This window comes from Vulpes vulpes, chromosome 15 (genome assembly GCF_048418805.1).
Source record: "Vulpes vulpes isolate BD-2025 chromosome 15, VulVul3, whole genome shotgun sequence".
NCBI lineage: Eukaryota > Metazoa > Chordata > Mammalia > Carnivora > Canidae > Vulpes > Vulpes vulpes.
In genome coordinates this window covers 114,900,893-114,921,459 of record NC_132794.1, presented here as the reverse complement: position 1 = coordinate 114,921,459, position 20,567 = coordinate 114,900,893, and positions in this window count along the sequence as shown.

Below are 20,567 nucleotides of genomic sequence, written 5' to 3'. Positions count from 1 at the left end.
CCCAGGTGGGAGGCCCCGTGGCTGAGCATTGGATGCCGCAGCCAGCCAACACGATTCTGAGGACTCCTTTTTGAAACTCAGGTTTGTCACCTGCTAAGTCTCCTCGATGTAAAAATGGTTATTTAAGCGATGGGCAGAAATCCGTGTTTTTCTGCTTTGCAGCATCACGATGAATCAGTAGCGGCCAGTAACCGAACGTGCCCTGGGTTTGCATCCAAGGTAATGCCATGGCCACAAGAAAAAGAAAAAAAAAAAGATTTTTCACAAAAGCTTGAGAGGACATCGCATCACCGCTGCTTCCAGAAACAGGGCAACCGACCCAGATCAGCGGGGGAAGAGATGGACGGAGAAGCTGGGAAGGTCTCCGTGTTGCGGGAGCTCCGGGGCGGATCTTGTTTCCAGGCGCCGAGGGGGGTCAGCCCACGACGACACACCGTGCTCGGTGGCGCCCGACCTGCGTGAGCAGGACCCTGAGGGGGCCGACAGCAGGCACACGGCGTAAGGGCCTCTGCTGAGGGTAAAAGCCCAGCTTGCCTTCTCAGCTCCCAGACATCTGGGTAAGTGATGGGCTCACGGTCCTGCCCAGAAAATTCTGTCACAGGGTTTTAAAAAGCCCCAGTGGTGATGAAGTTCTGGAAGGGCCTTCCTTAGTGGGCAAAGCGGGCGTGAGCTCCCGGCTGCACGGCCGACGGGCCTGCGGGGAATGAGGGGTCTGGACCAGGAGGGTCCCCACGGCTCCCACTGGGTTGCAGGGAGGGGCCGAGGTGACTCCCCGGAGGTCCCCTCCTGGGAGCGGTGCCTGGGGCGGCCTCGCCCCTCTCGCAGTGCCCTATGAAGGCCCCCGACGGTACCCACTCCGCTCCGCTGCAGGCCTCTGTCCCCACGGCCACCCCGGAGACCCCGGTGGGGATCACACTGCAGTGGCCTCTAGGGGAGCTTCCTGCATGACCCCCCCCCCCCCACCCATAGGACGCCGGCGGCCGCTCTCCTGAAGCTCTTTCCAGGGTGATCTGTGACGTGTCTGCAGGGTTCGGCCCTCCTCCATCCTTCGCCCCTGACCTTACGTGCTTTCTCAGGTTTCTGGGACCTTCTGAGTTTGCGCTATAAACCTCCCTCCATAAATAAATAAAAATTTAAAAAAAAAATTATTAAAAAAGGGATCCCTGGGGGGCGCAGCGGTTTGGCGCCTGTCTTTGGCCCAGGGCGTGATCCTGGAGACCCGGGATCGAATCCCACGTTGGGCTCCCGGTACATGGAGCCTGCTTCTCCCTCTGCCTGTGTCTCTGCCTCTCTCTCTCTCTCTGTGTGTGTGACTATCATAAATAAATAAAAATTTAAAAAAAAATTATTAAACCTCCCTCCAAGCAGGCACCATGAAGTCCCTGTCCCCTCGCGAGGGAGGACACTGTGTCCAGCAGGTGCAGCCCCGGGTTGCTCCAGGTGCCCACCCAGTGTCCAGGCCATGTTGTCTCATGCGCGTCTCTGCCTCCAACTTGGCACAGGGTCCTCAGCCCTGGGGGGTGACCGCGGGCACCTCAGGACGGAGGCCTTCTCTGCCTCCTTCTCTCCAGGCCTCGCAGGCGACATTGGCCTTGAGGGGCTGCCCACGGCCTGTGGGTCGGACCACGTGTGAATGGGAGCCTCCCGTCAATGCCCCTGCGTGCCTGTCAGTGCGCCACACACACGTGCGGGGACAGGGACGGGCATGCAGATGCCCCCAGAGGTAGGCCTTGGTGCCCACGAGCCCTGGCTTCTGCCCCAGGAGGCTGCAGGGGCCCCTCCACGGGTTCTCGTGGCCTCCCCTGCCTCCTTCCACCACGATGCCCACCACCCCGTATCGAGGCGTCTTGGTACCTGGACGGGGGCTTGTTGGAAGCACAGAGCATGACTTTCATTTCTGAAGCCCCCAGAGTTGGCCCGGGACGGGCACATCCTTGTAGGATGAATATCCGTTTCTTTATATTTATTTTCTTTGTTTCGATTTTATTTATTTATTCGCGAGAGACAGAGAGAGAGGCAGAGACACAGGCAGAGGGAGAAGCAGGCTCCATGCAGGGAGCCCGATGTAGGACTCGATCCCAGGACCCCAGGGCCATGACCTGAGCCCAAGGCAGGCGCTCGACCGCGGAGCCCCCCAGGTGCCCCTGAATATTGGTTTCCCTCCGGGTCTACAGCTCTCTGTGCGCTCCCTTCCCTTCTGTATCGTATCTCCGTTTGTGTCTCTGATGTCTCTGCACCCAGTACTCCTCCCTGTACTACGTCCGCATCTGGCCGTGCGCCCGTCTGCAGCCAAACCATCCCCTGTATGTCGTTGTCGCCTCCCTCTATCTTCCCACGTGGACATTTTCAAAGTCTCACCTTATCAGCTTTATGACCCAGGCATTCCTGGACCCCGGACTGGTCTGGGGGTCACCACCACACCCATGTCTCCCAGGCCAGTGTGGGGCCGGGCTCCCTCGATGTCTCCTGCTTCCTGTTCCTGGACAATGTAGCTTTGCCACTTGTAGCTGCTGGAATAGTCGTTCCTGCTGCAAGCAAGGAGCAGGACTGATGTCCTGTAGATGGACCTGAAGGTGGGTTTTTTAATTTTAATTTTTTTATTTTTTTTTATTTTGTTGGTGTGGATTCTATGCCTGGCACCATGTGCATCTTATTTTGAACACTCCTCCCAGGGAAAAACTCACCAGAACATTACCTGCAGCTCTGGAAATCTGGGATTTTTCCTCAACACAACCGTGCAATATACTTTAAAGGTTCAATTCCCCCAGGAAAACGAGGTCCCAGCAGCAGTGTCCCCTGTGCAGAGTCACGCACGTGCCCAAGGAGAAACACCAGTAGGGGGGCTTTGTGACTTCCAGAAGCTGCTGGCATCCTGCAAAGGAGACCTCCCAGTTCACTTTGAGTCTCCCTCAGAGTCTCGTTCTAGGCTTCTTTTCCTCAGTAGGTGAAGCAAAACGTCAGAAGAGCTTCGAGTAGACGTACGGGTGGGGCGAGGGGTGGCTCAGTCTGCACCCCCGGCGCCGCCTGCCGCCCCAGCATCCTCTGCATTCCATGGGTGGTGGAGGTGAGAGGTGGGTCCCGGGGTGCAGGAGGGCCCTTGCTGAGCAAATACCCCAGTAAAACCGCACCCATAAACGTGTCAGCTCTGCTCTGCAGGACGCAGGGTGGGTCCCGGTGGGCTCGAGGAAGTAGGAGCAGAGGTGTGGGGACCAGGTGCAGTGGGTGGAGGGGCGAGGGGACGGTTCAGAGACACAACGTGGTTTCCCTTGGGGAGAAAAGTCACATATTTTAATGCCATTGCTTCATCCCATAGCCCGAAGCCGAGGCCTGGCCGCCAGCTTTAGCTACCAGACTCATGCAGGAAGGCCCGGGCGGTGGAGAAGTGAGAACAGACCTGGCCCGGAGGAGGGTCGTGGCAGGCCCAGACTTGGCCTCGCGGGGCACCTTGCTTCAGGAAACCACGTGCTTCCTCGCTCCTCTTTCTTTCCAGGAGCAACCGTTACTCCCTTCAGACTCACGAAGCTGGACCCAGCCTCGCCCACGCAAAGATTCATACGGCGAAGGGCAAGGGCGCAGGCCACCCAGAAGAGGAGCGGGGCCCCGGGGCGGTGACCTCTGCAAGGGTGAACGGCCAGGACCGAGTGGCCCGCTCTCACAGGCCGCCCCGGCCGGGGGCAGGTGGACCCCAGCCTCCAGGGAGCCCCGCCGGCTCGGGCAGTGCTCCCCGAGAAGCCCGGGCGCCGCGTGTGCGGGTGGCCCGGCTTTGATGGAGGCGCCCCTCCTCGTGAGCATCTTACCTTCCAGCGACACAGTCTTGGAAGGGATCCTGGAAGCCGGATCGTTAGGAAATCGAGGGAGCTTGGAAAGAAGATCCCTTTTCCATAAAGCGATCACTTTCCCACCCTAGCTAAGTGCCAAGGTTCTATCACTTATGACTATTTATATGGGCATAAAATGACACGGGGGACGTGGCTCTTCTAACGTGCCATGAATCACCTGACGGGGCCTTGCCAGTCAGGTAGCATCGGGCCACGCGGTGCCCCTGACACGGGCACCTGCCACCACCACGGCGCAGAGATGCCAGCCCCTCGGCTGCAGGCCGACCATGGCCGCCGGACAGGAGGTGGCCTTTGTGACTCTTTGTGCAGCTGATTAGTGACCCGCAGACTTGCGGTCATCGTATCAGGGCTCAAGGAGGAGAGGAAAAGAGAATAAAATGGGGGGAAACTCAGGAGGAGAAGGTAATAGGTAGGAGACGGAGGAAATTGAGCGGAAATGCCACGTCCGTCTGGTCCCGGGCCGGTGCTTGGCCCCGTCCTCCGACGCCCCCGCCACGCCCTCGGGGACCTTAGGGAGCAGGATTCAGCCCTGCTTTTCTCCAACTTTACTCCTAAGGAGAAGAGCGTCAAAGCCAAAGTCCCGTGTGAAAGGGAACCGGCCCTGACGCCTTTTTCGCCACTGACCAGCCGTGTGCCCCTGACAGGTGCCTTCGTCCCTCTGCCTCAGGTGGCCTCACCTGTAAAACGGAGACCATTTCACAGACTGCATTGCTCTACCCCGAGGCGACTTTAATAAGCCAACGGTACATTTCAGAATTAATGTGCGTATTTAATGCGGTAACACGTGTTTTTGTGAGAAGATCTTAGGAATGACAGGACAGATGCACGGGCTCTGCCACCACTTCCGCGGGCCACAGGCTGTCAAGCAACTGGCACGGCGCTTGGCACATAACGCGGCTCCGTGAGGATTCTTGTGTAATTATGACAGTGTGATCAGCTGGGCCGTAGCTCAGAGATGTACGCGGTGGCTCTTCAGCTGTGGGAACACCCCACTGACACTCCTCGGGTTGCCTGTTTCAGGAGACCCCTCAGAATGTCCCCGGAACCAGAGCTAAGGGGCTCACGGCTGGCTCCGTCGGTAGAGCAGGCGACTCTTGATCTCAGGGTCATGAGTTTGAGCCCCACTTCGGGCATACGGTTTACTTAAAAACAAAACAAAACCAAAAAAACAAAACCAGGGCTAAGCCTTCAGAAGGAGATTGTTTTCTTTTAAAGTTTATTATTATTCATAAATTAATTTTCTACCTACTGAGAAGATGCGGCACCTCCGTGATAACGACTGTTAAAATATCTTTTGCTTCCATTTGTAATAATTGGCCATGAGGTGTGGATTCACAAAACCTGGCACGGTATGGTTTTTCTGGGGAGTCCCCCAGTCACTGGCTTCAGTCAGAGGGGTCTGCTCCTTGGAATCTTCTGGGTCTGGGCCATCGCTGAAATCACATTTTCCGCATCCTGCCTTGTGCGTTCTCTGCTGGCAACCCGCAGACGCCGAGGACGGGGCTGGAGAAGGAATCACAGCTGCCAACTGGCTTCGACTCCTCTTCACTTCATGTTCCCAAACGGTCCCCCGAACAGATCTGGAAATCTGTGTTTCTGAAGCTGGAAGCAGAGCAAGTCCCGTGCAGAATGCAGAGTGTGCACGAAGCCCCGGAGCTCACCCGGCACCCTCCCTAAGTCACTTCTCCAAAGTGCATGTGACCCCGGCCTGAGCCCAGAAGAAACACCTCCCAAGGGCCTCTCTGCAGCTCTCGCCGCTGGGGACACGGAGGCAGAGCACGTTACACGCGCAGCTAAGACGTGCACACAGCGGAGATCCTGCGTGTGGGAATCCCGTGGAAGAAAAATGACTATGAAAATTAGGTCATCGTGGACCTCCCAAAGTTGTAGAGATGTCCCGTTCCGACGGAGATGGGAACGAGGGAGACGGCGACACCGTCCGTGAGCAGCCCCGTGTCCCCTACGGTTCTCCTCTAAAACAGTCTCTGCTTCCAGATACCGCAGCAGAGCCCTAGAAAATAATAAAGGTATTTTGTGAAAAACTCCTTAGTCTGTGGGATAAACCCGAAGCACTGACATGTATAGCTTGAGGCTTATTTTTAGATCCTCTGGAGAATGAATGTGTGTGAGAGAGAGTCAGAGAGAAAGAGCAGAGAGAGAACGGTTTAAATCATAATAACTTCATAAAACAGAGTTTTCTTGTAATATTCTTTGGTAATGTTGAGCTGAAAATAGATTTACAATCAAAATGGGCTTAATCTGATATTAAAGAATTCTCTTAAAATCCCCCAAACAATTGAGATTTTTTTTTTCTCCCTTTGGTTTGTTTTGCGTTAGCTCCTCCAAGAGGCTGTGGATGTAAAGAAATATATTGACGTTAATTAAAGTGAGTTTTATGTTGCTTGGTGAGGGAAGTTGCAGCTCCAGATGATCGGCTGCAAACAGCCCTCCCTGTGTGACGTGGAGGGTAACCCCCTCCCTAGTGACGAGTCACCCCTAAAGGGACAGGGCGCTGGATGGCATGAGGCCTTCGTGACAACAGACAGGAGTGTAGACGCTCCCAAGTCTACTCTGTGCTTCTGAGTCCATACCCAGCATCTCCAAAGGGATTCAAAGTCTAGGTCATCCCTCAGAACATGACACCCAGACTCTAGGGTTCTGGTCTAACCCCTGAAATCCTCAGGTTAGAAACTAGGACATTGCTGAATTCTAGGAAAAAGCTCCACCAGAAAGAACGTCCTCTCACCTGGGGGAGATGGCCATGCATTTCCAATAGTGTAGGAAAAGTGGATAATTTTTGCTTGGATTTGCCCTAATGGAGACCTTTTACAACAAGGAGCAGATCTATCTCACAGCACACCTATCATTTCAGTTGATGAGGTGTAATAAAAATTCTTAATTAAAAATAATTGTATTAATGATAATCTCATCAGCAGCAGCCATAATTTCCGTTTTTGCATGTAAATTCATTTGGTTTTGAAACAAATCGTCACGCGCCCAATAAGTTAGCTTATTGACCAAATTAATCAAATAGGAGAGACTATTTTAAAATATAATCACTACACTGTAGACAAGTTCCTTCATGCCTAATAGCATGATAGAAGCTCCTAATTTTGATGGCACCAGGACGGGTCGTAACTCCCTGTCTGCACATGGCATCCCGGCAACACACGCAGCTCTGGATCCAGCTCTTCCCAACTTGATCAACACCCTGGTGTGTTTTCCTGCTGAGCTCTGCACTGACTCACTTGGGCCAGACTGATTTCCTAATGCTCCCTGAGCATCTTCCCAAACAGATTGTGCTGCTGGACCAAGACAAAGAATCCCTGTAATTGCTGTAATATGTCCCTTGTCCACTGGCTAGAGGGGCTTTTCTGAGGTGCTCCAGGATCCCATTGCCACGGACCATGCATTACCTCGGTGAGTAGAGGGACAACTTTCTAGGAGCAGGAGATGTAAAGAGAGACCCAACTAGGATGGGTGGTGGCCCAGATGGCGCCATACGGGGACTTCAGGGACGACTCGAAGATGAAATGTCTCTTGCACGTTGATGTCAAATTCTTAAGGATGCTCTCCCCATCACATGTGTGATGCCTGTTCAGGTGGCTTGAAAGGTAAATCATGACTTCAGACGAGAGTCACACATGATTGATGGATCCGAAAAGTGAAAGGCAAAGAGAGGATGAGTGATAAGGTGAATATATCAGGCATCATGTTGAGTTTTTTCTTTTTCTTTTCTTTTCTTTTTTTTTTTTTTTTTTTGCTTTAACGATTTCATGTAAATCTGTCTTGATTATAAGTTTTAGGAATAAACTCAGGGCCAAATTCTTAGGCATTCAAAGTTTCTGAGATTTCAAATTGCATGTCGCCTGCTGTCAGGAAGGATTCCAAGGGGATTACTGCCTTAAAGCTGCTTGACTTTGGGTGCCCAGCTGAGCCCTTCATTACATTTGCAGAACTCTCTGCTATGAGTGGCTCTGGAAGCAGCACCCTGTCCAGGAGGACCTGTGGGTGGAATAGAAGGAAAAAAGCCTCACTGATAACACGTCCACTCATTTTTTTTTATCTTGGCAAAGGATCTAAGATTACAAAAGCATATGGAGAGGGTTGGATTGTGCCAGCCCTCAAAAAATGGAATATCCACCCAGAGCCCGTGAACTAGACTTTACTAGAATAAAGGGTCTTTGCAGGTAACTAAGGATCTCGAAATGAGATCTTGCATTTGACTTCAGGTGAGTCCTCATCCCAGTGACAGGTGCCCTCGTAAGAAGAGAGGAAGACAAAGAGACATGCAGAGGGGAGGCCGCCCAAAGTTGAGGTGGGCACTGGAGCGAACCACTGAAAAGTCCGGGAGGACCAAGAATTGCTGAAACTACCAGGAGCTGAGAAACATCATGGAGAAGGTTCTCCAAAAGAGCCTCCAAAAGGAACTAACTCTGCCAATATCTTGATTTTGTGCATCTGGCTCTAGGACTTCAAGAGAACATGTTTCTATTGTTTTATGCTACCCAGGTGGGGCAGTTTCATAATAAGCCTTAGAAAACTAATACAGTGTCTGTAATTGGTGTTCTGGCCACCTGGATCTCTATGGAAATATTCCGTGAATGTAACATTTCCTTTCTTCTGTTTTTCTACTTGTATGGCATCTCTGAAACACGGGTTCATTCTAGCAGGTAGATTTTTCTTGGTTAAAGGAGCCTTGTTACAACACACCAGACCTGAAGGGCTCCCTCGTATGGCCTCTGCCTTAGGTCAGGTTCCCAAAGCAGAGTCTGAAGCACAGATTTGTGTGCAATGAGCTAAATGAGGAAAGAGCTTCAGGAACATTTAAAAGGAGAATGGCAAACAAGCTAGGAAAGAAGAATGAGCTGGGGAAGGATGTAGTTTCTGCTAAGCCTGGTCTTGGCCTGAAATGGGAGGGGGAGGTTGGAGGGAGCTATGGAACACGCGTCACACCCCGTACAAGACACCTGGTCTTCATACACCATATCAACCAGTCAGTGGTTGTGGCTGAGGAGGGAACGGGGTTATGCAGCCTCTGGGTTCCTGGGAAATAGGGCAACAGCAAGCTGTGAACTGGGGAACAGGGAATTCGGGTAGGCATCCATAGCATCTATGACAGGTGCATGAAGGATGATGGCTTCTTGGAAGGACACCCCTGTGCCTTCCTTGCCTCTGACCCATCTGAGAACTGCCACTCTGTATAATTTTAAATCCACTAGGACCTAGAAAGCACAGGCATTGATGTCCCCATGCTGGAGCGGCCACAAGCAATATCTGAATTCACATTCTTATTATTTTTCAACATTTTAAACTGAAACTTTAAGGGAATGATGTGTTTTAGCTTCATTTGTTCATCCATTCACTCATTCCATACACACTGAGTCCAGCATGTGGTTTTGGGAGCAGAGGATGCAACATTGAATAAAGTACACTTGTTCTTCTGAAGAGCTCAGGGCCCAGGGCCAGAGCCAGTCCGGGGAGCAGCTCACAGGGCTGGGGTAGGGGGCAGGTGGCACCATAGAGAAATTAGTGCTGTGCCTATGCTAGTGCTTTCAAAGGCCCTAACTCTGACAGATCAGAGGAGCAAGACAAGAAGGATGCCCAGGATGGGCATTTGCCAAGTGGAAAGGTGAGCAACAGGGCCAAGCCTCAGAGTTGCTGGAAAGCATGAGCTTTGCTGCACACAGGGAGGAGTTTGCCGGGGTCAGCATGGTGCATGAGACAGCAGTGCAAAGCAGCATCAGGGAAACAAGACAGCCCCCTGCCAAACACCAACTTCTTTTGGTGAAGAAGTTAAGGTCAACAGGTTCAACATTCCTGGTGAAATCTGGGAATTGCTACAACAAAACAACAACAACAACAACAACAAAAAAGTGATGTTTCTGTGAAGTTGAAGTCAGCGTAACTCAAGGTTGGAAGCCAGCCATTATAGCAAGGGCACCTGCCTGGCTCTGTCCCCTTCTAGTTGAAGGGCCTTGGGCAAGTTGGTTAAAGTGGCCGTGCCTCAGTGTTGTCACTTGTAAGATGGGAGTACAAAAAAGTACTTCCTTTTAAGTGAAGACTTAATAAAGAGAGTAAATCATTAAAGTCAGTGCGTGGCCCAGAGTATGAGCTTGATATATTTTAGCCGTGAAGAGCCTAGAATGCTACCTGGCCTACTGCAGGAGCTCAGGAAACATTCACTCAGTGCAATCTTGCATCATGTTGTGAAGCTTCACGCACATCTTATATTTGGAAACATAACATCTTTGTGTTTGTTTTCATATGAGATGATTTTTTTTTCCTCCAAGGATGGTTTTAAGGCAGATACTCCAGGAGGATGTGCTTTGCTCCTACTGAGATTCCGTGGCCTCCTCCAGGGTCAGTGTGGTCCTAGAAAATGATGTGATTTGCTTCTCTGTGTCCTGCACACCCAGCTGAAAAAGACCATTAATGGGAGCAGCTGTGTCCAAGGAGGGGAGGGGATGCTGCGGGTGTAGACTCGGGCTACAACAGTGAGTTTGGCGTGTGTTGAAAGATCTTCATGGTCAGGTTGCTTTTCACACCAATGATGCGAGACAGGCCAAGCCAGGGTGGGGGATTTACATGTGGCTGCCCAAGGCTCAGTTGAAGGAAGTAGAGGTGCTCATACTTTTTGGGGTGAAGGTAAGAAAAGTTAAACAAGTTCAGGCTTTCAGTCTCTTTGCTCATGGTGGTCGACCTTCTGATGCTCAGCTTGTCTGAGTGCGGTAGGTGTTAGTACATTTGATCTCTTCACATCGTTAGCCATTTTAGAGAAGAGATTAGGCAGTCAAGTTGCATCTTATTGTCTATTATTATGGAATCAGGTAATAACAGAACCGTAATAAATGTGTGCAATGGAACAAGGGAGGTTGCTATGGGAAACTTGACTCTTAATTTCCAGAAATTTCTGAGCTTGATTCGTGAACTTAATGTTGCAGGGATATGGCTGTTACAGCAAACACAGAAATAATGCCATTTCTGAATGCATTTCCCTTAAGAAAAAAATCCCCCCAAAGCTTTATAAAACATTCTCAGATACTCTTATCAAATGTGATATAACATTTATTTGATACACAAGCAAGAAAAAACAAGGATTCCAACTTTCTAGCAACGACATCACAACCCCATCTAGGACACACAAGTAGACGATCAGGATTTCACTGAAGTCGGGGCTCTTTTGTAGTTGCCGCCCGGATGAGCATCATTCTGTGTTTCCCTCTATGAACCTGACAGACACACAGCCACTGAACGAGCACCGCTTCCACTCTTGTGGAAGAATTAAGCCTATGGTGAGAAGCTCTCCTGCCAAACCCAGCAAGTTGTCATGATACTTTTCAAAAGAAAGCAGATGGAAAAAAGAAAAGTAAAATTGAAGAAACTGGTCACTTGGCTCCCAAAATGCTTCCAGGTGGCTTTGGAAGCCGGCAAAGAACTGGAGGCAGGGTCGGTCTCATCCCCAGAGACGGGCCATGGCTCCCTCCTTTCACTCTCCGAGAAACGCCTCAGCCGTCTAAGTGTACGGCCCTTCACAAGTTGGCCTAAGGGTTCTTAAGGCTAAATGTGAAGGTTCCAGAATGGCCGTGGTGCTCCTAACTAGCTCTAAGCAGTCATGCTTCTCCAGCTGCTCTCAGGCCATGACTTCCAGCTATCAATGAAGCGGGCACAGTGGCCCAGGTAACACGCAAACTCACTGACCCATCACATAATCACTCTTAGTGACAACCTCGCTTCTTCCCATCAGCTCACTGCAGCTTGTTTGGGAGCCACACCCAAATCGCTCCTGGAGATCAGTGATATTGGAACTGCCTGTTCAGGGAGTCACTCATGAATGCGTGTCAGAGATCCCTGCCCCAGAGCCCATGGCTGCTAGAAGCCTGGCTGGTAGGAACCCACAGCATCCCGGGGGGCTCCAGAAGATTAGAAGCCAGAAGCAACTATATCATGAAACTCAGGGAGAGTTGACTGGCTCCTAAGTCACCCGCTGGGCACATCAACATCATCTGTAGGCTATCTTTTTTTTTCTTTTTTCTTTTTTTTTTTTTTTTTTTGTCTGTAGGCTATCTTGGGGACCTAGTCAGGCACCCTGCTGTGATAGGTGCACATGATAGGTGCATGTGTTGGGGCTTCCTGTATGGCCTGTACCCAAGGGGTAGCTAAAAATTTGATGCATTGAAATGCAATTGCTGATCGTTTTCAGGGCAAGTGCACTGTTGGGGGAAAGGTGGGTAGCTCAGCGTGCAAGAGTAAGGTGTTGGGAAAGGAGAGATGCTTTGGAACACGAGCAGCTGACTCCCTGACACCGTACCTGTGGAGACGGCCACACTCACACATGACTTGTCATATTTGACATGGAAGAGCTGAGAACCCTTCTGTCTTGCTCATGCTCAATTAATATTTGTTGAACGTCTAGATGAAAAAATAAGAGCCACCATCTGAGTCTGGGGAATGCACCAATTAAAAAGGTGAACACAAGCATGATGCATTACTTTGGCAAACCCAAAAATTTGCTTGAATAACTCAGTGCTGAGCCGAAGCCAGCACCTCCCCCTGTCCCTGGGTTCCCCGATTCCCAGATGCATATTCTCTATATTGCTCCTCCTCTGGGGTTTATCCTTTAAAAGACGTTAGGGAAAATAACTTGAATTAGGTCGATACTCTCATTTGGGTGGTTTGTGTCACTTAGGCAAAGCAAAATTGTCTGGTCTCAGTCATACTCTCTGGGACTTAATCCCCAGGGGTGAAGGGAGTGCTTGTGCTAGGACCATTGCAATAGTCTCTAGGTGTGGGTGAATCAGGACACAGACATCTCAGTAGGGCCTGAAGAAGAAAAGGACAATCTTTCTGTGCCGCTTAATGTTAGTTCAGGCAGGGACTAGAGTGTTCCTGGATTTTCTTGGAAGGCGGAGGCAAACAGAAGAGTCCCTTTGCATATTTGCATATAATCAATTTTTCAACAAAGTTGCCCTGGAGATGGTTTCTCAGTGGTTGGGCCAGGGAAATTTCTAGCCTCACGGTTGTCTCTGATTGTTAATCCCATGCTTTCACCCTCTACATCTTGCCCATTGAAGGATTCCTCTGTCTCTGCCAGATACCTGCCATGATAAACAGCTCTCAGGAATCTTAGGAGGCTGATAGGACCTTCCCTCTGAAGATCCAAAACCCACCTCCATGAAATCCTGACCCTAAGCCTTGCTTTTAGCCCCCTGACAGTCCAGGACAAACTCAGACTTTCTTCCCTGAGACAGACGTCCACGTTCTTGAGGTCATCAGCTGGATTTATCTCTACTGTTTTCTCCTCAGGAAAAATGTGGGTTCCTTCAGCTTTTCCATCCTCTCTCATCCAGCACCCCCTCTCTCAGAGGAGCTCCAGTTTGCCAGGGTATTTTTAAGTACATGCTCAGAATTGGGTCTAGGTGTGATAGGACTCTAGATGGGTGTCAAAGGTGGTCATCCTCTTCACTTCGGTCACCTTCTCTTGTAGGTTCAAAGATCTAAAGTGCGGGTATTGGCACATGCGTGCACACACGTGTGCAAAGCCAGCCTGGCAGGCGTAGAAGCGTTGAGACAGCAGCCCCCTGATGATTTCGCATACTTTCCAATTCCCTGTGATGAGTTAGAGAGACCGAGAAGGCAAAGCCGGCTGATACAATGGTGATTTTCTCAGGACTCCAAGACTGAATTAATTGTGTACACCTTGAGCAAAGTGTGGAGGAAACAATAGGAAAGCTTCCTTTAAAGTCGTCTTATTAAGGGAGAAGCATCCTGGCCTCTGTCTCGCAGGGAACCTCCAATCTGCCTTATCAAACACAAGGTGCTTGCGAGATGCAACAGGTCCCTTCCTCCAAAGCTGTGTTCTTGCATTCTCACACCCCCTGTAGGCTTTGAAATCAGTGTTCAAAGTGGACTTTCTGAATTCATGAAAACCCACAGGTCTATAATCCATCCCTAATGGAAGTCAAACATGACACCGGCGAGATAAAACACAGTGGCCTCCCCCTCTGTTCACAGTAGGTGTCTGCGGATAATAAATATTTTATTTTACTACAAAAACAAATAACTAAACATACCCCCTGTGTTTGTTCTGAACTCGACAGTAGCTTTTGTGAGTTTACTATATTTCAAAGCCGAGCGAGGAAACCACAGTGTCACGTCGGTAACTGGGTGCGCTTAGACAAAAGGAAACCAAAGCTGCTTTCATTCTCTACAAACTGCGTATTACAGGGATGCCAGTGAGTGCCCCTCTGCCAAGGGACTTGTTGGCACTCTTCTGAGCTCTGGTCGGGGGTGCGAGGAGTAGCCACCACAAGGATAGGCAAAGAGCAAAGGTGTCTGGGATTCAACATCCCTTGACCTGAGCCATTCCGATTGACTCCATAACCACCATTCACCGAGAAACCCTCAATGAATTTATCGCCTTGGTTCTCCTTGGACCTTGTCTTCCTCCCCCCAGCACGTCAGAGCCCTCTGGAGCAGAGAAAGATGTCTCAGGTTCTAATGTTATAACCTCCAGGAGAACTCAAGGCCAACGTTGATGAAAACCATCCTGTTTCATGGTCTCCAACAGGCTGTAGAAATACTGCAACTATGTCTTTTAACAATTTCAAAATTGCTTTTGATAAGTTAGAAGCTTTAAATCAAGTAGCCAAAAAATAAAAAAATAAAAATAAATAAATCAAGTAGCCAATCGAATGTATAAAGTGAATGATACCTGAAATTCACCTATTCATGTTGCTATCCTTGTGACTATATGCGTTGGATTGTGAATTGTCCGAGTTGGTGACTCCACTAACAATTCTTCCGGAATGCTATTTGACCTTCTGTTTCCTTGGTCACGTTGCTATGACTTGAGGATCATGGGAAGATTTTCACATGACCCAGTCTCTAGTGCATTTGCCCAAACTGTGGGCCACATGGAATTTGGCCCCAGGAACTCAACGTGGCCGTGGTCAGAGTTAGGGATGGTTGCAGGCCACCTCTGGGTTAAAAGGGTGGGCAATGGCATGTTACTTGATTTCATTTTAGTTTGCCCACCTCACCACTTCTACTTCTGGTTTTCATAGGATGTGGATTGGTGGAAATTCCTTAGAGCAGTGTAGAAAAGCAGCACCATAGATTGCCATCATGGTACACACTTGAAATATCTGCTCTAACTCTATAATAATTAACTGTGTGTATCCAATTGGAGGGTATTTTTTGGATGAGATTAACATGTAATTCAGAGAAATTTGAGTAAAGCAGATTGCCCTCCATCGGGTAGGTGGGCCTCATCCAATCAGTTGAAGACCAGATTAGAACAAAAAGACTGACATTCCTGAGCAAGAGGAAATTCTCTTTGGCCTGGAGCTACACCGTCAGCTCTTCTAAGCCTCCAGCCTGCTGGATTGAGTCACAGATTTGGACTTAGCAGCTTTCAGAACCATGTGAGCCAATTCCTTGTAATAAAACCCTTTCTCTACACATGCATCCTGTTGGTTCTGTTTCTCTAGAGAATCCTGACTAATCAAGCCCCCTAAACACAAAAAGGATGAGATGATATATAATAAGGAAAGCACCATAATGTGGTCATTAGCTTGTCCTCAGAGTAAATTCTACCAAAGGTGCTAGAAACCCAAGAAAAATTTGTGTATTTTAACCATACTGAGCTATGTCTCAGCCTTTGTCAGCCAAGATAAGAGGTACAGTGAAGGATGCCACTCTGAGTTCACGGCAACCAGAGGCCACTGATGTCCATAACTTCTTTGTGTAATGTAAAGGTTCTCCATGGAAAAAGCAAAGAATGTTCTGGTATAGAGCAGGGTATAGAAATTATTGTGCTTTCCTTTTGGCACAGGCTCCTGGGAAGCTCAGTCTGAAATCTGGGGGTGGATTACAGCATCTACCTCCCTTCCTACCAAAAACATGTCCTTCCTCCTCTTTTCCTTGTCATCATTGCCTTTTCTCCATGCTACTTTCTGTTGCCATGTTGCTAGACATGATTTTGGGGAGATGAGTCGGAAACAACACTGGGTGTAGCTCATGCTCAGAGTCCTCCCCTCATCCTTCTGACCCTCATTCTCAGCCTGGTGTTACTGCGGTGGGCTCTGCTCCATGGGTTCAGACTATTAGGACACAGATAGGAGACGGGAGGGTGGTTAGAAGGTGGAACTAGTGGGAGACTCTCCCCACAGGCTCCTCAGGCTGGCAGTGTGTCCCCACGGGCCTCCCTGCTCCCTTGAGCTAGGGTCTGCCCTGACCTAGTGTCCCTCCTTCCTAGGTCTGTCCCTCGTTCCTCTCCTGGTCCCTTTGGGCCTAGGGATGGTAATAAGCCCATTGTAGGGGGCTCTTGGATTATCCCCCATGGCATCTAGGCCCCCCAACACACCTCTGTAATCAGATCCTTTGTAGATAAGCCCTTTCTGAATTATTCTCATTTGATTGTACCATCTGTTTCCTGCTGGGACTCTGACTGATTTCCAGCTGGGAATTTTCAAAATATGTGTGCTTTTTGTTTTTGTGTTGTGTAGCTTTGGTTTGGTTTGCTTTGTGTTTTGACCAGAGAATGGCTTATGGTTGAGGCATTAATGATTGAAAGCCCGAGTCAAATTCTGAGGCAGTTGGCCATAGTCTGTAGTGAGCTGAAATGGAAAGATCTGACTAGGGGATCCCTGGGATTCTTGCCTTTGGCCCAGGGCATGATTCTGGAGACTCGGGATCGAGTCCCACATCGGGCTCCCTGCATGGAGCCTGCTCCTCCCTCTGCCTGTGTCTCTGCCTCTCTCTTTTGGTGTGTCTCTCATAAATCAATAAATAAAATCTTAAAAAAAAAAGATGTGACTAATTCTGTTCATTTAAATAAATCCATCTTGGGGGAGGCCCTGGATACAAAATGCTATGAGGGACCCAAATTGGTGAGGACGTAGTTTTGCCCTCCGGCTGTCAGGGACAAGCCATGCCCTGGTATCGTCAGCGAGCCCTTGACTCTGCAGAGTCCCGGTGCCAGGATGATGCAGCCAGCTGTCCCACACTGTGTTTAAATGTACACACCACAGAAAAGCAGATCCTGGAGGCCCAACTCCAATAGCCAAAGGACAAAAAAAGGCAGAATACTTGAAGCAAAATTGAAGATATTCATGCCCTACATCAAAGCAACTTTTAGATTTGGGACATAAAAGTGTCGGAGATAGACCTATGCCAAGACCATCGCCACAAAGGACAAAGGCCAGGAGAAGATTCTGTGGGATCAAAATCAAGGCCCACCGAGATGTCACCACCTCCAGGAAGCTGCCTTGGGTCCTGCAGACACTGGGTCCACAGAAGACATCATTCAAAGTGAACCCATGGACCCCTGGAGTGGGGAGACGGGAGCTCATGGGTCTCATTTATCAACCCCCCAGCCTGGGCGGGATGGTCCTGATCCCCAGGCCTGAGAAGTGTGATCCTCCCACTTGTCCCCACATGATGCAGTGGCAAGCCTTCCCGTGGCCGCTGTCACAACTTGCCACAAACTGCATAACTCTAAATGACAGAAATTTGTTTTCTCACAGTTCTGGGGGCTGGAAGTCCAAAATCAGTATCACGGGGTCAAAATCAAGGTGCAGGCAGGGCGGTGCTTCCTCTGGAGGCTGGGGTGGAAATCTGTTCCTCGCGTCTCCCAGCTTCCAGGGGCTGCTGGTGTTCGAGGCCCCAGCCTCTGCCCCCGGGCTCACACGGCCCTTCCTCCGCTGTCAGTGCCCGGTCTCCCTCCGCCTCCGCTGCGCTGGCATCCGGGGCCCACCCACGCCTCCCAGGGCATCGCCCCATCTCAAGACTCAGTTTAGTCACATCTACAAACTCTTCATGTTTAAGGAAACAGTCGCAGGTTCCAGGGATGAGGGTCTGTGGTCTTCGGGGGCCAATATTCTGCTCACCGTGATGTCACTGTGTGTGTGGATGTAACATAGACACCCCCACACACACATTTAACTGTTTAAAATACCCTGGACACATAGTCTCTATGCACATACTTCACTTTACCTGTATAATTTACACACGTACACACGATAATTCTACATATAATTATTGTATGTTGTAGCTCAGCTTCTCCAGCCATTATCAGCTCCTTTGCCACAGGGACTGGGCTTGCTTCTCTCTGAGTCTGCAGCCTCGGTGCGTGGCCAGGCACACCACGGGCCCTCGGTATGCACTTGGCCATCATCTCCAGTCACTTCCGCTTTTCTGTACCTGACAGGTGTCGCTCACTGATCCAGCAGACATCGGACTCTGCACTGGACCCGGGTACAGGCCCCTCTTTCCTGTCGGAAGCATGACCCAGGCAACACCTAGCTGGCTCGGCTGGAGAGTCCCAGTGCTGTCCTGTGCCCTGGATCCGGTCCCTGTGCCCTGGAGCCCGGCCCTGGAGGACTGAACACACCCCTAGCAGAAGCTGTTACTGACCTGCCCTCGGGAGAGCAAAGCCCTTCCATAAGTGAGGCTCACGCGTTTGCTCGGATGCAGGCCAGCTAGGCCTGCGCAGTTGGCTCCCTTTGGCCTGATGGCCCCAGATCACCTTAGAAATCACGATCACGTACCGGGGTAGGGGGTCCCCTGTCCAGCTGTGACACCCGCACAAGTCCCAAGGTTCCTGGGTGACATGGCTATAAAGGCACATAGAGCCACCTTTCCTGGATGACATTTGAGGTCTCCGTGATTCTCCGTGTCTTCGTTCCTTACGACATTTGTGCATCTCATCTTGTGGTAGGTTGAACGGCGGCCGCTGACAACAGGCATCCACATCCATGTCCCTGGAACCTGCAAATGGTCTTATTTGGAAAAGGGATCTTTGCAGATGTAATTAAGTTCAGGATCTTGAGCTAAATAAGATTATGGTATTTATCAGAGTTCTCCAGAAAAGCAGAACCGAGTAGGGTGTGCATGTATATACACAGAGAGACTTATTTTAAGGTGTCAACTCATGCGATTGCTGGGGCTGGTAAATCCAAAAATCTGCGGGGCAAGCTGCAGGCTGGAGACCCAGAGCGGAGCTAATGTTGCAGCTCAAGTCTGAAGGCCGCCTGCTGGCCGGGAGTCCCCTCCTCCTCCACGGACCTCAGTCGTTTTCAACTCTTGGGTGAGGCCCACCATAGTGCGGAAGGCATGCTGCTCTATTCAACGTCTACCGACTTAAACGTCAGTCTCACCTAGGGAATCCCTTCAGAGCGATCTAGACTTATGTGTCATCAAGTATCTGGGGGCAGTGGCCGAGCCAAGTTGACACAGAAAATTAGCCATTACAACTATCGTGGGTTGTCTGGGTGGGGTAGATCCAGTAACAGGTGGCAGAGGAAGGCAGAGGGAAATTGGGCATTGACAGAAGTGATAGGAGGTGGCTGCAGAGAGTGGGGTGACCCAGCCACAGCCGAGAAAGCCAGGCTGGAAGACGCAGGAAGGATTCTGACCCTGGAGCCCGGAGGAGCTGTGGCCCTGCCAACCCTTGCGTTTCAGAATTCTGGCCTCCAGCCCTGCCAGAGATTACATCTCTGCTGTTCCAGACTGTCCAGGCTGTGACACTGGGTGAAGACGGTCCTGGGACAGTAACATCCTCCTGAAGACAGGCGAATAGAGCCAGAGGGACCGTGGGTTTGGCTCTGCAGGGGCAGCAGCAATAAGGGGGCTTTGGTGGAGTATTTTTGGTGGAGTCCCGGGACAGGGTGTCAGCCCGTGGCTACCCGGGGACTCGGTGGACGGAGGCTGAAGAGGCTGTAGCTCTGGCTTCCTGCAGCCACCGCGACCGGCTGGAGGGTGGCATCTGGAGGAGACCCTTTGCAGAGCTCCCCCGAGCCCACCCCTGCTCCAGCCAGGCTCTGCTGTGGAGGCCAGTCCGCCGGACAGCACCTGGGCCTGCAGGAAAGCATCTGATGCCACACGCTGGACACTGGTGCACACCTGGACGCCCCCCAGACTCCAGCTTTGGTCGTGGTGTGGATTTGTCTGAGCTGAACTGGGCCTCGGTAATGGTCCTCAGCCCTCCATGCACACCGGCCTACCCGGCCAGACTGTTGGCTTTGTGTGTTGCAATAAGACCCTAAATATTCCTTTAATACAGTTTGGGGAACTTTTTTTCTTTTATGTGTTCCAGTGGTTTATATCATCATTCTTACTGTACTAAAATTTACATGCTCTTTTCTTAAAAAAAAAAAATAATATTGTCATGTAAATTTTTGTAAGCTCTAGGTTTATTTTATGAGCCATAAACTTAGACAACATATTAAAATCTTGGGAGAATTTAATATCAGCGGCGGATTATCCTAAAAAAGAAAAAAAAGAAAAAAACCACACCTAATTCCCGGGAATTACAGGGACAGAGGCATATCAAGTATGTTAAAAGGTTTAATAGCTGTTAGTAAATTTTACTGCTGCTGTCAATAAGTCCATAATATATTAGGCCAGTTAATAGGTCAATGGAACATATTTATATCTTGCTATAAACTGTTTAGCCAAGAACAAACTAATTTCTAATGATAATGAAACAAGGAGTCAATAAATATTAATTTTAGTATTTCTAATTTAAATACAATTTTTTTTTACATCTGCCATAAATGCCGGGCTGGCAGCATTAAGACATATATTATTGGTTTTGTGTACCAAGGGCAAATGTGTTAAAAACTAACTGTGATATTTAGGCTAGAGCACAATGTTTGTGAGTGACACAGCCTTCGAGGTGTGTGATTCTTTATTTTGTTATTAAAACCATCACCTCCCTTAGGA